Source organism: Musca autumnalis, unplaced genomic scaffold (genome assembly GCF_047663935.1).
Source record: "Musca autumnalis isolate F117 unplaced genomic scaffold, ASM4766393v1 scaffold_2, whole genome shotgun sequence".
NCBI lineage: Eukaryota > Metazoa > Arthropoda > Insecta > Diptera > Muscidae > Musca > Musca autumnalis.
In genome coordinates, this window is record NW_027411755.1 from 97720695 (window position 1) to 97735805 (window position 15111).

A 15111-nucleotide genomic window follows, 5' to 3' on the forward strand; every position below is an offset into this window, starting at 1 on the left:
AATATGCAAAAAATATCCAAATATGCAAACAGTTTTTGGCCGAAAATCGTCATAAAAGTCGTAAAATTGTCAATTAATGTTAGAAAAATCGTCAAAAATCTTCAAAATGTTCTAAATTAAGATAGTTGGCCGTTTAACGTTGATTTTTAGCAGATTATTGTGTTATCGAGACCTCTTATGACAGTGTGGTGTTGGGTATAAAAGTATGGCATTGTAATAAAATTTTTTATTATAAAAAGTATAAAATTTGATAAAATATCAAACGTTCTATGTAAAATTTAATATTTTCTTTGTTATAATTTGTTGCGTTGGGCTGGTTATTGTTCAAAGGGAACAAATCGATGTCGGATTTTTTAAGGCGGTAACCGCATAAAGTTTTTAGTTTGGTCAGACTGTCAAAGTTTGAGCACAATTGGAATATGTTAACATGTGCCACTGGGGCCTCGACATTATGAAAATCTCGATTTTTGGCTATTTAACGATTTCGGCGACCTATTTCTCTGGAATGATTAAAGCTTTTTGTCCATATTAAGCATTAAATTAAAGGCCATTCTGTTCTTAACATTTCTTGCTGAACAACAAAATATTAGTATATATAATAAATCTAATACTAAATAGGTATTACAGAATTCGAGATAATAAAGCCAATGTCCCGAAAAACATGACTAGGTACGCCTTTGTGCAAAAATGGAGACTATTAAAAAAACATTTTCTTCATTTTTATCAATTTTTGGAATGAAAACAAATATCTTTTTACATTTTGTTCTAAATTAAATTTATTCGAGAGTCAGACATCATGTGGTTTTGGAGCTATCTGGGTACAGCTGACTACTTGAAGAACGCTCTGCTATGTAGTTCGCAACTTTCAAGTTGTTTACCATCCTTTGCACCTCCTGGAAATTCGGAGTTAATGTTTAATCTCTTGAACAACAAGAATTATGCCAGACCTTTTTCTAGGATTTTCGGCAGTTGCTCTTTTGGAAGTTTGGATCGAATATTTCTGAAGAAATTTTGATCTTTGCTTTGTTAAGATTTTTGTCGCCTTCTGGCTCTGTAAGGCGTTTTGCACCGTTGGATCAAACAATGCCAGGTCAGCAAGTCCAGGACTAAGATAACACAGATTATTAATTTTGTTGTTATTTCCTTTTTCTGAAATTTGTGTGTCAATGTTTTCATATTTCAATACATTTTCAATGAGGTCTAGGTCTTGTTTTGATGCTAAACGTATCGTAGAATCTGAAGAACCATCTGTCCCGAAAACAATCAAGCGTGGCTTCAAGAAAATCGTAATTATGCAATTGTCATTGGTGCTGGACCCCTGTAAGGTGAATAGGAACGTTACTAGTATCATTATGGCTACAGTAGAAGCTATCGGAGAGGATCCCTAGAAATATAAGATCTCTAGAAGCTTTATCCGTGGACAGCGGAGAATAAACCGTGAAAAATAAACGCAACAGCTTTAAGGAACGAGGCTATTTGTGTGCACTGACATGGAAAACTATTACCAGATATTCTCAAAACAGGGAAGAAAAAACGGGTTGCTGTCCTGGTATCACATGGGGGTAAATAACAACTCCTAGGTGTTCCTGAAACTGATAGTAGCTCATGGGAGAAACAAGAACTAGCAGTGTACAAATGCCTAGAAAAATGGGGTCTCACCAGCTCGAGCAGATATTAGGTCGAGAGCTTCTGTACCACCGTACAAACTTCTTAGAAAATTGTTGAGAGGGATTTTTGACTGCAAGTTTGGAAGCACATCCGGACATCAACCAAACATATTCAAGCAATTTCTATAAGAATAGTCTGCGATTGACAAATCCAAGGTCGAAGTAGGCGAGAGTGTTTTAAAACTACTGCCCAGCCCACTTCCCAAGAACAAGAGGCCGTAGAAGCACCTTGCGTTTAAATCGTTCGAGACTGGACGCCCCCAGAATGTTTTTTCTATTTTATTTATTTATTTGGTATCCCACACGGCAACAACTGAGTGTTATAAGTGAGAGTTTGGGTTATTGATTTTACAAAACGTATAATGAACAAGATAATAGCGACGATGCGGACACCGTCAATAATGAATGTGACGACCTCCAAATTCAAGAGCCTGTGGATTTGGATCTCATTGATAGGGTGGTTAGCAGAAATAAAATAAAATGGGCTGTCAACACTTTCAAGCCATATAGGTCACCTGGACCGGATGGTATAACGCCGGCGATGCTTCAATTTGCATCGCCACAGTTATATCAAATCCTGGAACAGATCTATAGGGCGTGTTTGACTCTCTCGTATGCACCGAGTCTGTGGAAAGAGGAAAAAGTTACTTAGATTCCCAAAGCGGGAAAAGCTAGTCACTCTGCACCAAAGGACTACAGGCAGCTTATCATCCTTTCTCCTTAAGACTCTCGAACGACTGATAGATCTGGAGATACGCAGCACGCCTATATCAAAGGCAAACCTGTGGAGTCTGCTTTGTATGAGGTTGTAGGTTTCATTGAGAGGGACATGGAAAACTCAAACTTTACCTTGGCTGCCTTTCTAGACATACACATATGGCCAAAATAATAAGTACAAACATAAGTACGCATATTTTTCGTTCAATTCAGCAAATGTATTCATTGTAAAACAAATTTCAGTCTAAATTTAAGTTTTGCAACATAAATGACACTTAAAATATAAATTTTGCGTAGATCTTCAAGATAAACAAACTTCTAAATGCGATATTAAGAAAAAAGTCATAAAAATTGATGGACAAAATAATAAGTACATTTTGGAAATCATTAATTAATATTAGTATATTCAATTGTTTTAGGATATATTATAATCTAGGATGTTTATATTATTAATATTTGTCGCTTCCACCTTTATTTTGATCTACTTTTTGTATTCTTTTTGGCATATTGCTTAGAAGTTTGCTGTAATTTTCAAAAGTTATTTAATACCACATTTTTTTAATAAAATTCAAAATTTGATGTTAATTTTGGAACGATTGTGTACCAATGCGCTATTTTAAGTGTCCGCAAAGGTTTACTATTGCATTCATGTCTGATTACAGCAGAGGCAAGTCAAGTAACTTTATTATATTGTCCTGGAACGCATCCTTGACATATAGGGATGCATGTTTTGGACCTTAGTTCTGTTGAAAAATCCATATAAAAACAAATTTTCTTCTGTTTGTAGCAACAATTTGTTGACCAATATGTTTTTGTATTGGAAATGGGTCCCAGCATCTGTAATGTGATATATTGGATAAAGACCATACCAGGGAAAATAATCAGCCTCACACCATTAGGTGGCTACCTCCGTGTTTAATTGGATTTTTGTAACTATTGTATGAAATTCCTCTCCCTTGATATTACATTTATTTTATTCATTCATTTATTTTACTTTATTCATTTTTATTTCATTGCTCTATTGGAAATTTCGCCAATTTTGTCCAAGTACGTTTTTCCGGACCAACCCATATGATTGTTAGCTAAGGAAGACCTCGTCAACAATTTTTTTTCCCGAAACATTTGAACGCCTTTTGTTAATTATTCTGGTAATTTGGTAGCCCCTAGTATTCTCCGAGCTATTCGGGTGAATATAACATTACCTATGCCAACAGTAATTACCCAAGATGGGTTTAATAGGTCTCTAAAGCGAGAGCAACAGTGGGTCTATCGATTGTTTATAGCTGCCTTTTTAGGCTTACACCGTATTTCTTCAGTTTCGTTTTGGTTTCAATGTGTTTTAGAAAAAAAGCCACCGGCTTTTCCAGGGATTTGGCAATTATCGAAACTTTTTTCCCCTCATTTCTTAATTTTGACGTCAATCTTCTCTCCCGTGTAATAGTGCTCATTTCGTCCCATTCATCAATTTATTTTTATTTTATTTTTGTCTAATATTATTAGCACAGTTAAATTACTAACCAAACTTTATTGAAATTTACTCGTTTATAGTTAAATAATAAAAAATCCAAAATGTACTTATTTTTTTGGCCAACCAAATTTTGGACTTTTAGACAAAAATGACACAGAAACAAAATGTTACCAATTTTTTTTTCGTTTTTATGCTTGTTACATCATTGCTTACAAATAGAAGTTCCGAAATGTAAAGCAGTTCACATCTTTTTTGCAGCAGCTTCAGCTCTCGCCCAAGGCAAAGTACGTTGGTACAATCCTGGACTGTCAATTGCGATGGAATAGGAATGCTGAGGATCGGACACAGAGAGGACTGATTGCACTTTATTCATGCAAGAATTTTATTGGGAAAAGTTGGGGTCTAAACCCATCGATTATACACTGGTTGTATAACACCATGGTGAGTCCCATCTTACCCATGGTTCTCTTGTTTGGTGGCACTCACTGCGCCAAAAATCGACATCCAGCAAACTAGACAAGATGCAAAGAGCTGCCGCGATTCTCATAACTGGAGCCACCAGGAGCACACCCCAAGCTGCTCTGAACGCAATGCTGAACCTAAGGCCTTTGAGCCTCAGCATTAAGTGGCAGGCAACTCGTAGTGCCCTAAGGCTGCGTGAACAGAATCTCCATGGATGGGATGAATGGCATGGATGTATCCTGAATGAATCAGGTATCAATGTGAACCAACGTGGAAAACTAAGCGACTATATATGACCAGTCCTAAGATTTGACGATATAGATGTCGTTATACCTAGTAGAGACGACTGGAACCGCAGTAACCCCCCTCTGGACGGTCTGGCTTTCTATACAGGCGGTTCCAAGATGGAGGAAGGTACGGAGGCTGGCGTCTACTGTGAAAGGTTATCTCTTGATGCGCTTACAGGCTATATAGCAACTGTAGTGTTTTCCAGGCTGAAATCTTCGCGATTTGGAAGGCAGCGGAATTGATAAAAAGTTTAAATGTAGAAATCTTTAAACCGGTGACTATCTTTGTGGATAGTCAAGCGGCTTTTAAAGCCATCAAATCCTGCAACCTCTAGTCCGATTTCGTCCTTAAGTGTAGAACAGCCTTGGGAACGCTAACTAACGGCTATCGGCTATGCTGGGTACCAGGACACCGCGACTATATGGGTAATGAAAGAGCAGATTGATTGACGAGGATCGCAGTCTACAGATCTAGCAATCGCTGACTCCATCAAACCACCCATTTGTCACTTTTTCCAAAGAATCGAAACGTTCTCTGACGAAAGAGCCAGTGAATTATGGCATAATAAGCCTAGGTGCATTGTGTCAAGATCCATTTGGCCGTCTCTGTCAGTCAAAAGAACGAATTCTCTGTTTAACCTGAGTAAAGCTGAAGTTAGAGTAATCACTGGACACTGCTATATCAGGGCCTTTACCATCAAATGAGACACTGTGAGGATGAGGAGGAGATGAAGACGATCGAGCACCTCCTGTGTCGATGTCCAGCCCTGACTCGTAGGCGGCATAGGTTAATGGTGTTCCACCGTGTCTAACCTTCTATTCAACTGTGGAACCGCCATTAATCTACATCATCAGAAATCTGAAGTGGCTGGAACAGCGCAACCTGAACACGTGAACCGTATTTCTAGAGTTGGGCAATCTAGTTCCCTGAGCGGATCGATCTTTCTAGTTCCTTTTCCCAAAAGGAACTAGTTCCTTAATATAGTTCCATAGTTCCAAATAGTTACGAGACCGATATAGTTCAACGAATCGTTCTCTTTCATCGTTTCTTTCATTCCAGATCGTTCCGAGACCGAAATGGTTCAACGAATTATTCTCTTTCATCTTTCTTTTCGTTCCAAATAGTTCCGAGATCGAAATAGTTCAACGAATCTTTCTCTTTCGTCCCTCTTTTTGTTTCCTTCGTTCCAAACGTAACAACGTAAGATCGACTTAGACGTTAAATTGAAGGAAACAGAAAAACGAAAGGAGCTATATGAACTAAAGGAACTACATAAACGCAAGATCTGGATATAGTTCCAATAGTTCCTTGTCCGGAATAGTTCCTTGGAACTAGTTCGTTCCGGAACTACACAACTCTACGTATTTCAAATATTCCATCAACCATCACCACCCAAACTTTTTCATCATAAAAACTATTTTTCCCTTCTAAAAATTTCTACGCAATTACTTCTTTTACACTTTCATAAGCGGTATTCACTCATGGTGGTAAAGTGGCATTGTAGATCTTGTACATCTTGTTAATACTGTAGATATAACTACAACTGTTTGCAATACCACAACAACAAAATACATGAAAATTTAATTTACCACAGGGTTGTTAATTTACTCGACCTAAAAGTATTGTAAACATTCCATTGTACTTTTACAAGGGTGTAGACAGATTGTTTTGCCGTCACTTTGTTGTGAGTTTTATTTTATGTCGGAGTTTTGTTTTGTGGTAGAAAAATGGGAAAAAAGTGTAATAAAACTGAAACTGAAATGTTTGATTTCTTTACAATATTCACAAAAAAGACATTCACACTTCGTTGTAAAAAACCATAGTACATATTTGCTCTGTTCCAGAACCTGCAAGAAGCTACTATTTTTACTACGATAACATTTTTTCCTTTATGTTAGTAAAAATTAGTAGATTCTTGCAGTACTGGAACAGACCAATTGTACATTAACAAGAGTTGTAAATCTACCAACATGAGTGAATACCGCTATAGTTTCCTTTTTATTTTTTGCCCCTTTCCTCTTTGCTCTATATTTTCCTTTCTTTACAGCACATCCCTCATTTTTTCCCTCGGATGATCACAATGAACCGGAAGGTCTCCGAGTGACGCAGTCACAAATTAGTGGCTGCAAATCCCCTAACCTAACCTTCTACCAAAATTTCATCCACCTATGTACTTCAATGCGTTCGGACGTTAGAGTGATTTCCACAGACGGACAGACATGGCTATATCGATGTAGAATTGCACACTGATCAAGAATATATATAGTTTGTGGGGTCTACAATGATTATTTCGAGTAGTTACAAACGGAATGACAAACTTAATATACCCCCATCCTATGGTGGAGGGTATAAAAAGTCATAAAAATGTATGGACAAAATAATAAGTACATTTTGGAAATCATTAATTAATATTAGTATATTCAATTGTTTTAGGATAGATTGCAATTTAGGATGTTTATATATATATATATATATATATATATATATATATATATATACTTCCACTATTAGTTTCAACTATTTTTATACCCTACACCACTATGTGGTAAGGGGTATTAGGTGTTAGTGCATTTGTATGTAACATACAAAAGGAAGCGAGATAGACCCATAGTTCCTTCTAGGGATATACATAGAATCACTTTCTGAGTCGATTTATGCATGTCCGTCCGTTCGCAACATACAGGTCGCATTTGTTGACCGATTTCGCTGAAAATTGGGGAATACCATTTTTTTAGCCGTCGGAAGATCAAGTTCGAAGATGGGCTATATCGGTCAAAGTTTTGGTATAGCCCCCATATAACGGTACCTCCCGATTTAAGGTATTTTGCTCCACTAAAAATTGTCAAGATAGGTCCACGGTATTGGGATGTATACTAATTATTCCATTTTTTCATATTTCGACTGGTGTAGGGCATTACATAGTCGGCCCCGCCCGACTTTGGTCTTTTCCTACTGGTTTTGTGTTCTTTTTGGCATATTGTTTAGACATTTGCTGTAATTGTCAAAAGTTATTTAATACCTCATGTTTTGTATAAAATTCCAAATTTTATGTTTATTTTGGAAGGATTGTGTACCAATGTGCTGTTTAAGTATCCGCAGAAGTTTACTATTGGATTCATGTCCGATTACTGCCTAGGCGAGTCAAGTAACTTAATTATATTGTCCTGGAACCAATCATTGACATATAGGGGTTGCCTATTTTGGACCACTGTTCTGCTGAAAAAAAAAACATATTTTCTTCTGTTTGTAGCAACATTGTTTTTTCTTTTCAATATGTTTTTGAATTGTAAATGAGTCCCAGCATCTGTAATGTGATATATTGGAAGAAGATCATACCAGGAAAATCAATCAGACTCACACCATTAAGTTGCCACCTCCGTGGTTTATTGTATTTTTGTAACCATTATATGAAATTACTTTCCTTGATATTGAAATTCATCTTGCCGCAATTCTTATTTATTTTCATTTCATGGCTCTAGAAGAAATTTCGCCAATTTTTTTTATGTACGCTTTTGCGGAATAACCCATATGATTGTTAGCGAAGGAGGACCTCGTCAACAAATTCTTTTCCGAAACAGTTGAACGCCTTTTTTAGTTATTCTGATAGTTTGGTAGCCCCTACCCAGCAAAATTTTATGCGGCCCATACATTTACTGCCAAACTGCTGCTGCCGATGAACCCCTTGTGTACGTGTGTGATTGAATAATGTGTGTCATTCCTTCATCCACATTCCAAAAATGATAAATTTTCCTCCAAAACGAGACTTAGTTGAAGTTTTCACAATATTTTAATTTCGACACAAACAATAAGTGTGTCTGCGTACTCGATAATTTGTAATAATTATTACAAATTATTACTGAATGTTGTTTTTTTACACAAATGTTCAGTAAAAGAGAATTATGTAATTGAGAAACTTGTTTTGAAATTTTTATTACTGAGAACTTATAATTTTTACTGAAGGAATTTTGTTCAGTAACATTTTGCAGCTTTAGGCAGTTGTCAAAAGTTTAAAATATTTTAATATCATAATCGTAAATATTAAACAAATTGAAAATTGTTGCAGAATGTTGTTTTTTTTTTAATTTTTTAATTTTTTCCTTTGAAAGAGTATAAAATGCTTTACTCTCTAAAAAGAAATTACTGAGTAATATTTACTGAGAAAGTACAAGGACAAACCTAATATTTGTTATTTTCAAAAATTTTTTTTTGATTTCTTGGAAAATAAACAAAATTCATCGGATTGAGAGAGTTTCGTTTACAAAATCAAAACTATTTTGATGTCAATCCTGCTAAAAATTCTCCCACATACATTGACAAAAACTTCAAAATGCATGCCCACAGTGTATGGGTCGCATTATGGAATTGGTTCTATGAGATGCCATGATTTCACTGGATCTTTTCGTATTGGTTCAAATGAAGTCGTGAAAGATCCGATCTTTTTATCAGCATTTGAACCCATGCAAACGAAGTCGTGAAAGATTCGATCTTTTCATCAGCATTTGAACTCGTACCATCGATCCAATAGAGATGAATTTTGTGTTTTTATTTATACACCTTTTTCTAAATATGTAAGTTTAATTATTTACAAAAGGCTTGATGTTGTCGGAGACTCGAAATCACAACCAACGTTGGTAAAACTTTCGTCGTAATCCCAGCAAAATTTGAAGGAAGGGGTTCCATGCGATGACTTGATTTCATGGCATCTTTTGCATTGGTTCAAACGAAGTCGTGAAAGATCCGATCTTTTCATTAGCATTTGAACCCATGCAAACGAAGTCGTGAAAGATTCGATCTTTTCATCAGCATTTGAACCCATTCCATCGATTCAATAGAGATGAATTTTGTATTTTTATGTATACACATTTTTCTAAATATATAATATTAAATATTTATAATAGGCTTGATGGTGTCGGAGAATCGAAATCACAACCAATGTTTTTAAAACTCTCGTCGTAATGATAATGTAATTGCAAAGGGTTGGTGAAAATGACATGCCAAAGCATTGGTGTAAATGACATGCTTTGGATCCAAAAATGATTAGCATCTTTTGGGGTCCACGCTCATACAAAATTCATCGATGAAGATTCTAAAAAGATGACATGCCAGATCACTTGCACCCATGATTGAATGGCGTCTTTGGCATCGAACATTTTGCTGGGTAGTATTCCCCGAGCTATTCGAGTATATGTATCATTACCTATGTGAACAGTAATTATCCGAGATGAATTTGATAGGTCTCATTAACGAGAGCAACAATGAAACTTTCTTTGTTGTTTTTTTGGCCTACACCGTGTTTCTTCAGCTTCGTTTTGGTTTCAATGTGTTTTAGACAAAACACACCGGTCATTCCAGGAATTTGGCTATCATCGAAGATTTGTTTCCCTCATTTCTTAATTTTGACGCCAATCTTCTCTCTTCAAGGTAATAGTGCTTATTTCGACCCATCCAAGATCTATTTAACAGGTCACGTAAGTAGCACAACAACAACTCTATTTTGACCGAAAATTCTTCAATATGTCAAAATGTTTGTTTAAGTTTTCATATAATTTATTCACAATAACAAAATATTTGACAGATTGAAACCAATCAGCTGGCCGTTTTACGCCACCTTGTAATTTCATCATGGACCCATCCATCAATTAATTTTTATTTAAAATTATTAGCAAGTTAAATTATTAACTAACCTTTATAAAAATTTACTCGATTTTAGTTAAATAATAAAAATCCAAAATGTACTTATTTGTTGGCCAACCAAATTTAGGTATTTTAGAGAAAAGTGACAAAGAAACAAAATATTACCAATTTTTTCGTTTTTTGCTTGTTGCATCATTGATTAGAAATAGAACCCAGCAAAAAGTTTGCATCCACGGAAGCAGTTAAATCACTTGTGCAAGTGTCACGAAGTGCTTCTTTTTCTATGAATTCCTCAGTGAATTTTACAAGGGAGCGCGCAGAAAGGAAGCACTCCATTTTGCTTCCGCAGCACGCAGTTAGGAAGCACTCCATTTTGCTTCCGCAGCACGCAGCTAGGAAGCACTCCATTTTTACAATTTTTACCACTTTCTCAGTTGCATTGTCAACCCCTTTAACTCTATTGTTTAACTATTCCCTTAAATTCGGTCATTTCCCCGCAATATGGAAAAAGTCTTATATTGTACCTTTACATAAGTCAGGCAGTCTGACTAATGTATCCAATTATAGAGGAATTGCAAAATTAAGTGCAATTCCTAAATTGTTCGAAAAATTAATTACTTCTGTAATTTCCCATAAAATTCAACCCATGCTAAGTCCATATCAGCATGGTTTTCGTAGTGGTCTTTCGACCATAACAAACCTTATAGAATTCACATCGAATGTAATAAAAGGATTTGTTCGGCATAATCAAACTGACACAATATATACAGATTTCAGCAAAGCATTTGATAGGGTTAACCATAGGCTTTTGTTGTATAAATTAGATTATATGGGCTTTAATACTAATTTAGTAAGATGGATATCTTCTTATTTACAAAATAGATCACAAACAGTTTTGTTTGATGGATGTGTCTCAAAATCGATTGACGTGCCATCGGGTGTTCCGCAATGAAGTCACCTCGGACCGGTTCTCTTTCTTTTATTTATAAATGACTTGCCAAACTCAATAATGCATTCTAGATTGCTAATGTACGCTGATGATGTCAAGCTATTCATTACTCATAAATCGGAAAAGCAAGCTGATCTTCTCCAGAGTGATTTAAATAGCCTTTTTCAATGGTGTAAAATCAACTGTATGGACTTAAACTTAAAAAAATGTAAACATATGTGTTTTTCCAGATCTTCTTCTTTAATAAGGCAATACAATATTAACGGTTCTCAATTATTAACTGTAGCATCATTTGTTGATCTTGGCCTTTTGATGGATCGAAAATTAAAATTTAATAATCATGTAATTTCTATTGTTAATAAAGCGCATGGAGTTTTAGGATTTATAAAAAGATGGGCCAAAGAATTTTCAGATCCCTATATAACAAAACAACTATTTACGTCACTTGTAAGACCTATATTAGAATATGGTTCTGTTGTATGGGACCCTCAATACGCAATGTATTCTGATAAAATTGAATCAGTGCAGAAACAATTTTTGCTTTTTGCACTGAGAGGTTTACATTGGAATAGCGATTTTGTCTTGCCTTCATATACAAGCAGGTTAAAATTAATCCGATTACCTACATTAAAAAGTAGACGCACAATGTTAAACACTATGATGGTGCATAAAATTTTAATGGGTAATATTCCCTCGGATTTCTTAATATCATCTATTAGAATAAATGTTCCTTGTAGAACAATTAGAAACTATCAACCCTTATTTAGAGATTTCCACCGCACGAATTACTCTATGGGAGATCATATTAACAAAATGTGTGTAGATTTTAATTCCATGTATTGTAATGTAGACTTTGGCATGAGCCTTGACCTTATAAAATCTAACATAATTTTATTTTTAAATGAATAGTATATAAAAATGTATTAGTAAGTAACTAACTAGCTGATGAAGTAAATTCTGTAGCTGGTTTTCAATTTCCCTCTCATACCCCATCATGATGCGGATCATGGTGTGTACGCGATCCCTACGTAAAAGGGAGGTCGCCCCCTCGGTCGGCAGGGGTGGGAAAGTGAGGCGTGGGAACGTTCGAAAAAAAAAAATATATACATATAAGGTAAAAACCAAAAATGTTTTACAATCGATGAATCCGAGTTTCACTAATTCAGAATTCGGAACTGTTAACATATTCAATATAGTATGACTGAAATTCTTTAAAATGATGTGTTTTAGGAGGGATCCCATAATGTCGACCACTAAAATTAATTTTTGTGGAGGCTGTGTTGGCATCAATGTAGAAAAATGGGTTGAAGCCAAAAAGTTTTTTTATGTTCCTTTCCGATTTCTGGCTTAACCTTACATTTTATAGACCTATGTCCAAAGAGAGAATGACAGAATACTCCATGGGCATCATGATACTAGTGTATGATTTTTCGATATATCCACTGCATCCACCTACAATTTATGCTGACATTTTGAAGCCGGAATTTCGGGGTTTTTTGAATTTTTTTTTAATAATCCGGACGCACAACAAAATGATATTCCAAACTCATAATAGGATTAAAGTACTCGTGATTTTACGTTGTTTAATGTATATCTCATGATCGTGATCCTTACAGTATCCTAGTAAATGTAGTCTAAAGGCCAAAATTTGATGCGTGAATTTTCTGAAAAAACTATTTTTTGCGTGTAATATTTAACTGTCATTCAATTTCCTTTGTATCCCGCGTGAATTTAGTTTTTTTACGCGACGGAACTAATGAGCCCCTCTGCGATCGAGTCCATCCGCTAAAACCGCGGATATAGATACCTTGAAAATAGAAAAATCATCAAAAATATATTTTGACAAATCCGCATACTAAATGGAATCCTTTATACGCGATTATAATATTTGCGAAAACACGTGTCATAAATTACAGAAATACGCGAGTAATATGGATTTTTTACGCAAAATAGAATGTGGAGGCACATCCGCGGTTATTAAAGAATCTATTTGAAATAGGTGTATGTTGACTTATTTTTGATGGGCGCTAATGAAACCGGTTGCGCATCAAAATCGTATGCACATTGCGCGACTTTTACCCACTTTAAAGTTTTTGGCGTTGTGAGATGCAACTGACGGCACACAATGTCCGCTGAGCGAAACATCGAAATATGCATAGATATTGAAAGATATTGATTCGCTGTATCCCAAAACGGATGCGCATCTACTGATTTTAACTAATTCGCGAATTTCAGGCTTTTTAATTTTCATATTTTTTGAATGATTGTAATTTCAATATTACTCTTAATTTTCTATCCTTATAATTTATCACAGTAAGCAACTAAGCTTTTGCGATGGTAAATCAAATTTCTTGATGAAGTTTTAGGTTAGGTTAGGTTTAGAATGCGTAACTGCCGTGCTGGCAGCCACTCGACTCGGAGACCTTGAGGTCCATTGTGATCATCCAGACTATTGAATTATGTGTATTGTAGATATGAAGATGTTGTTGTGATGGTGTGTACATTGGGTTATTTGTTTGTGGATGAAGAATGTGGCTATGTGTGTTGTTAAAAAGGTGTTCCGGTTATTGATTTGGCAATGTTAGTTATGCATGTGGTGCTTGTAGTGCGGCTATATGGTGATTTGTGCATACAGATGATGATGGTGTGAAATGATTTGTGCATGCTGATGATGATGTTGTGGAAGAAACGAACGATGTGATGCCTGTTATGGATGAAACTATATGGTGCTGTGTGACTGTAGATGAGGATGTGTGGCTGTTGATGATGATGTGATGTGCTTTGTGGGAGGCGATGGTGGATTAAGTTGGAAAGGAGGGCAGTGGAAATTGGTAAGACAAGAGAGAAGAATAAGAATAGTTAGTGACGGTAGAGGAGAGATCAGATTGTTTTAAGAAGAAAGGATTTAGTAGCTAACTAAGATTTATTTACTAACGGTTCTAAGTCTGCACTGACCTGCCCCAGAGCCACTTAAGGCTCTTGCAGTAAACTACCAGGACTGTAGGGTCAATAGAGGAGAAGTGAGAGAGATTCAATCACGTGTACACCAAATAGCCTATGTCTTTTGACCATCAGTCTAGGACATCTATATAGAAGGTGCTCGATTGTCTCCGTTTCCTCCTCATCCTCACATAACCTACAGTACTCAATGTTGTTGTCCTCCCACTTGCATGTCATAGATCTTATTCCGCAGTGGCCAGTTATGACCCCCACAGCGGTTCTGATTTCTGATTTGCATAGTGAGAGGAGGGACGCAGTTCTACGCCCTGAGATTACCGGCCAGATTGACTAAGATACCTTATAGCCAGGCACGTCTTGCCAAACTTTAACGGTTTTTTTCTGCGTAGAGCTTGCTTAGCTTGTCGAGGAAAAAGCAGAGGTGGCTTGACACAATCCTCCACCTTGAGGTCCGAAGATTGGGAGCCTCTTCTTGCCAATTCATCAACTATCTCGTTTCCCTCAACTTTGCAGTGCCCTGGAACCCAGCAAAACTTAACAACTATGTTACATGTTTTTAGGATAGACCTGCATCTTTGAACTGTCCTAGATTTAATACTATATGACCTTAACGCTTTTAGAGCAGCCTGGCTGTCCACGTAAACAGTGACTGGCTTATCTACAAGGTGCGTCATTCCCACTATTAGCTCCAAGGCTTTCCAAACCGCAAAAACTTCTGCCTGAGAAATACTACAATTGTCATTAAGCTTATACGAATTCCTGATGTTTAGTTCTTCACAAAACACACCAGATCCCGTGCCTTCTTCCATCTTCGACCCATCGGTGAAGATTGATAGGCTATCGGGAAGTGTCTGCCTAGTTCCCATTCACTCCTGTCGGGGATTATTACTTAAGCTATGTCGAAGTCCAGGCTTGGTGAGATGTAGTCAGTCTCATCTCCCCTGTCTCTTAGTCTAATCTGACCACAT

General features: G+C 36.3%; 1 protein-coding gene and 1 long non-coding RNA gene across 3 annotated transcripts in view; one reads left to right on the forward strand and one right to left on the reverse strand.

Moving 5' to 3' along the window:
* neb (kinesin family member nebbish) overlaps positions 1 to 15111 on the forward strand; it is a 162851-nt gene that overhangs the window by 36311 nt on the left and 111429 nt on the right. The window lies entirely within an intron of this gene.
* Positions 3794 to 5710, reverse strand: LOC141392976 (uncharacterized). Its single transcript, XR_012409935.1, has 2 exons — positions 5297 to 5710; positions 3794 to 5240 (listed from the first exon to the last, which is right to left on the reverse strand). It is a non-coding gene; the product is annotated as an uncharacterized lncRNA (long non-coding RNA).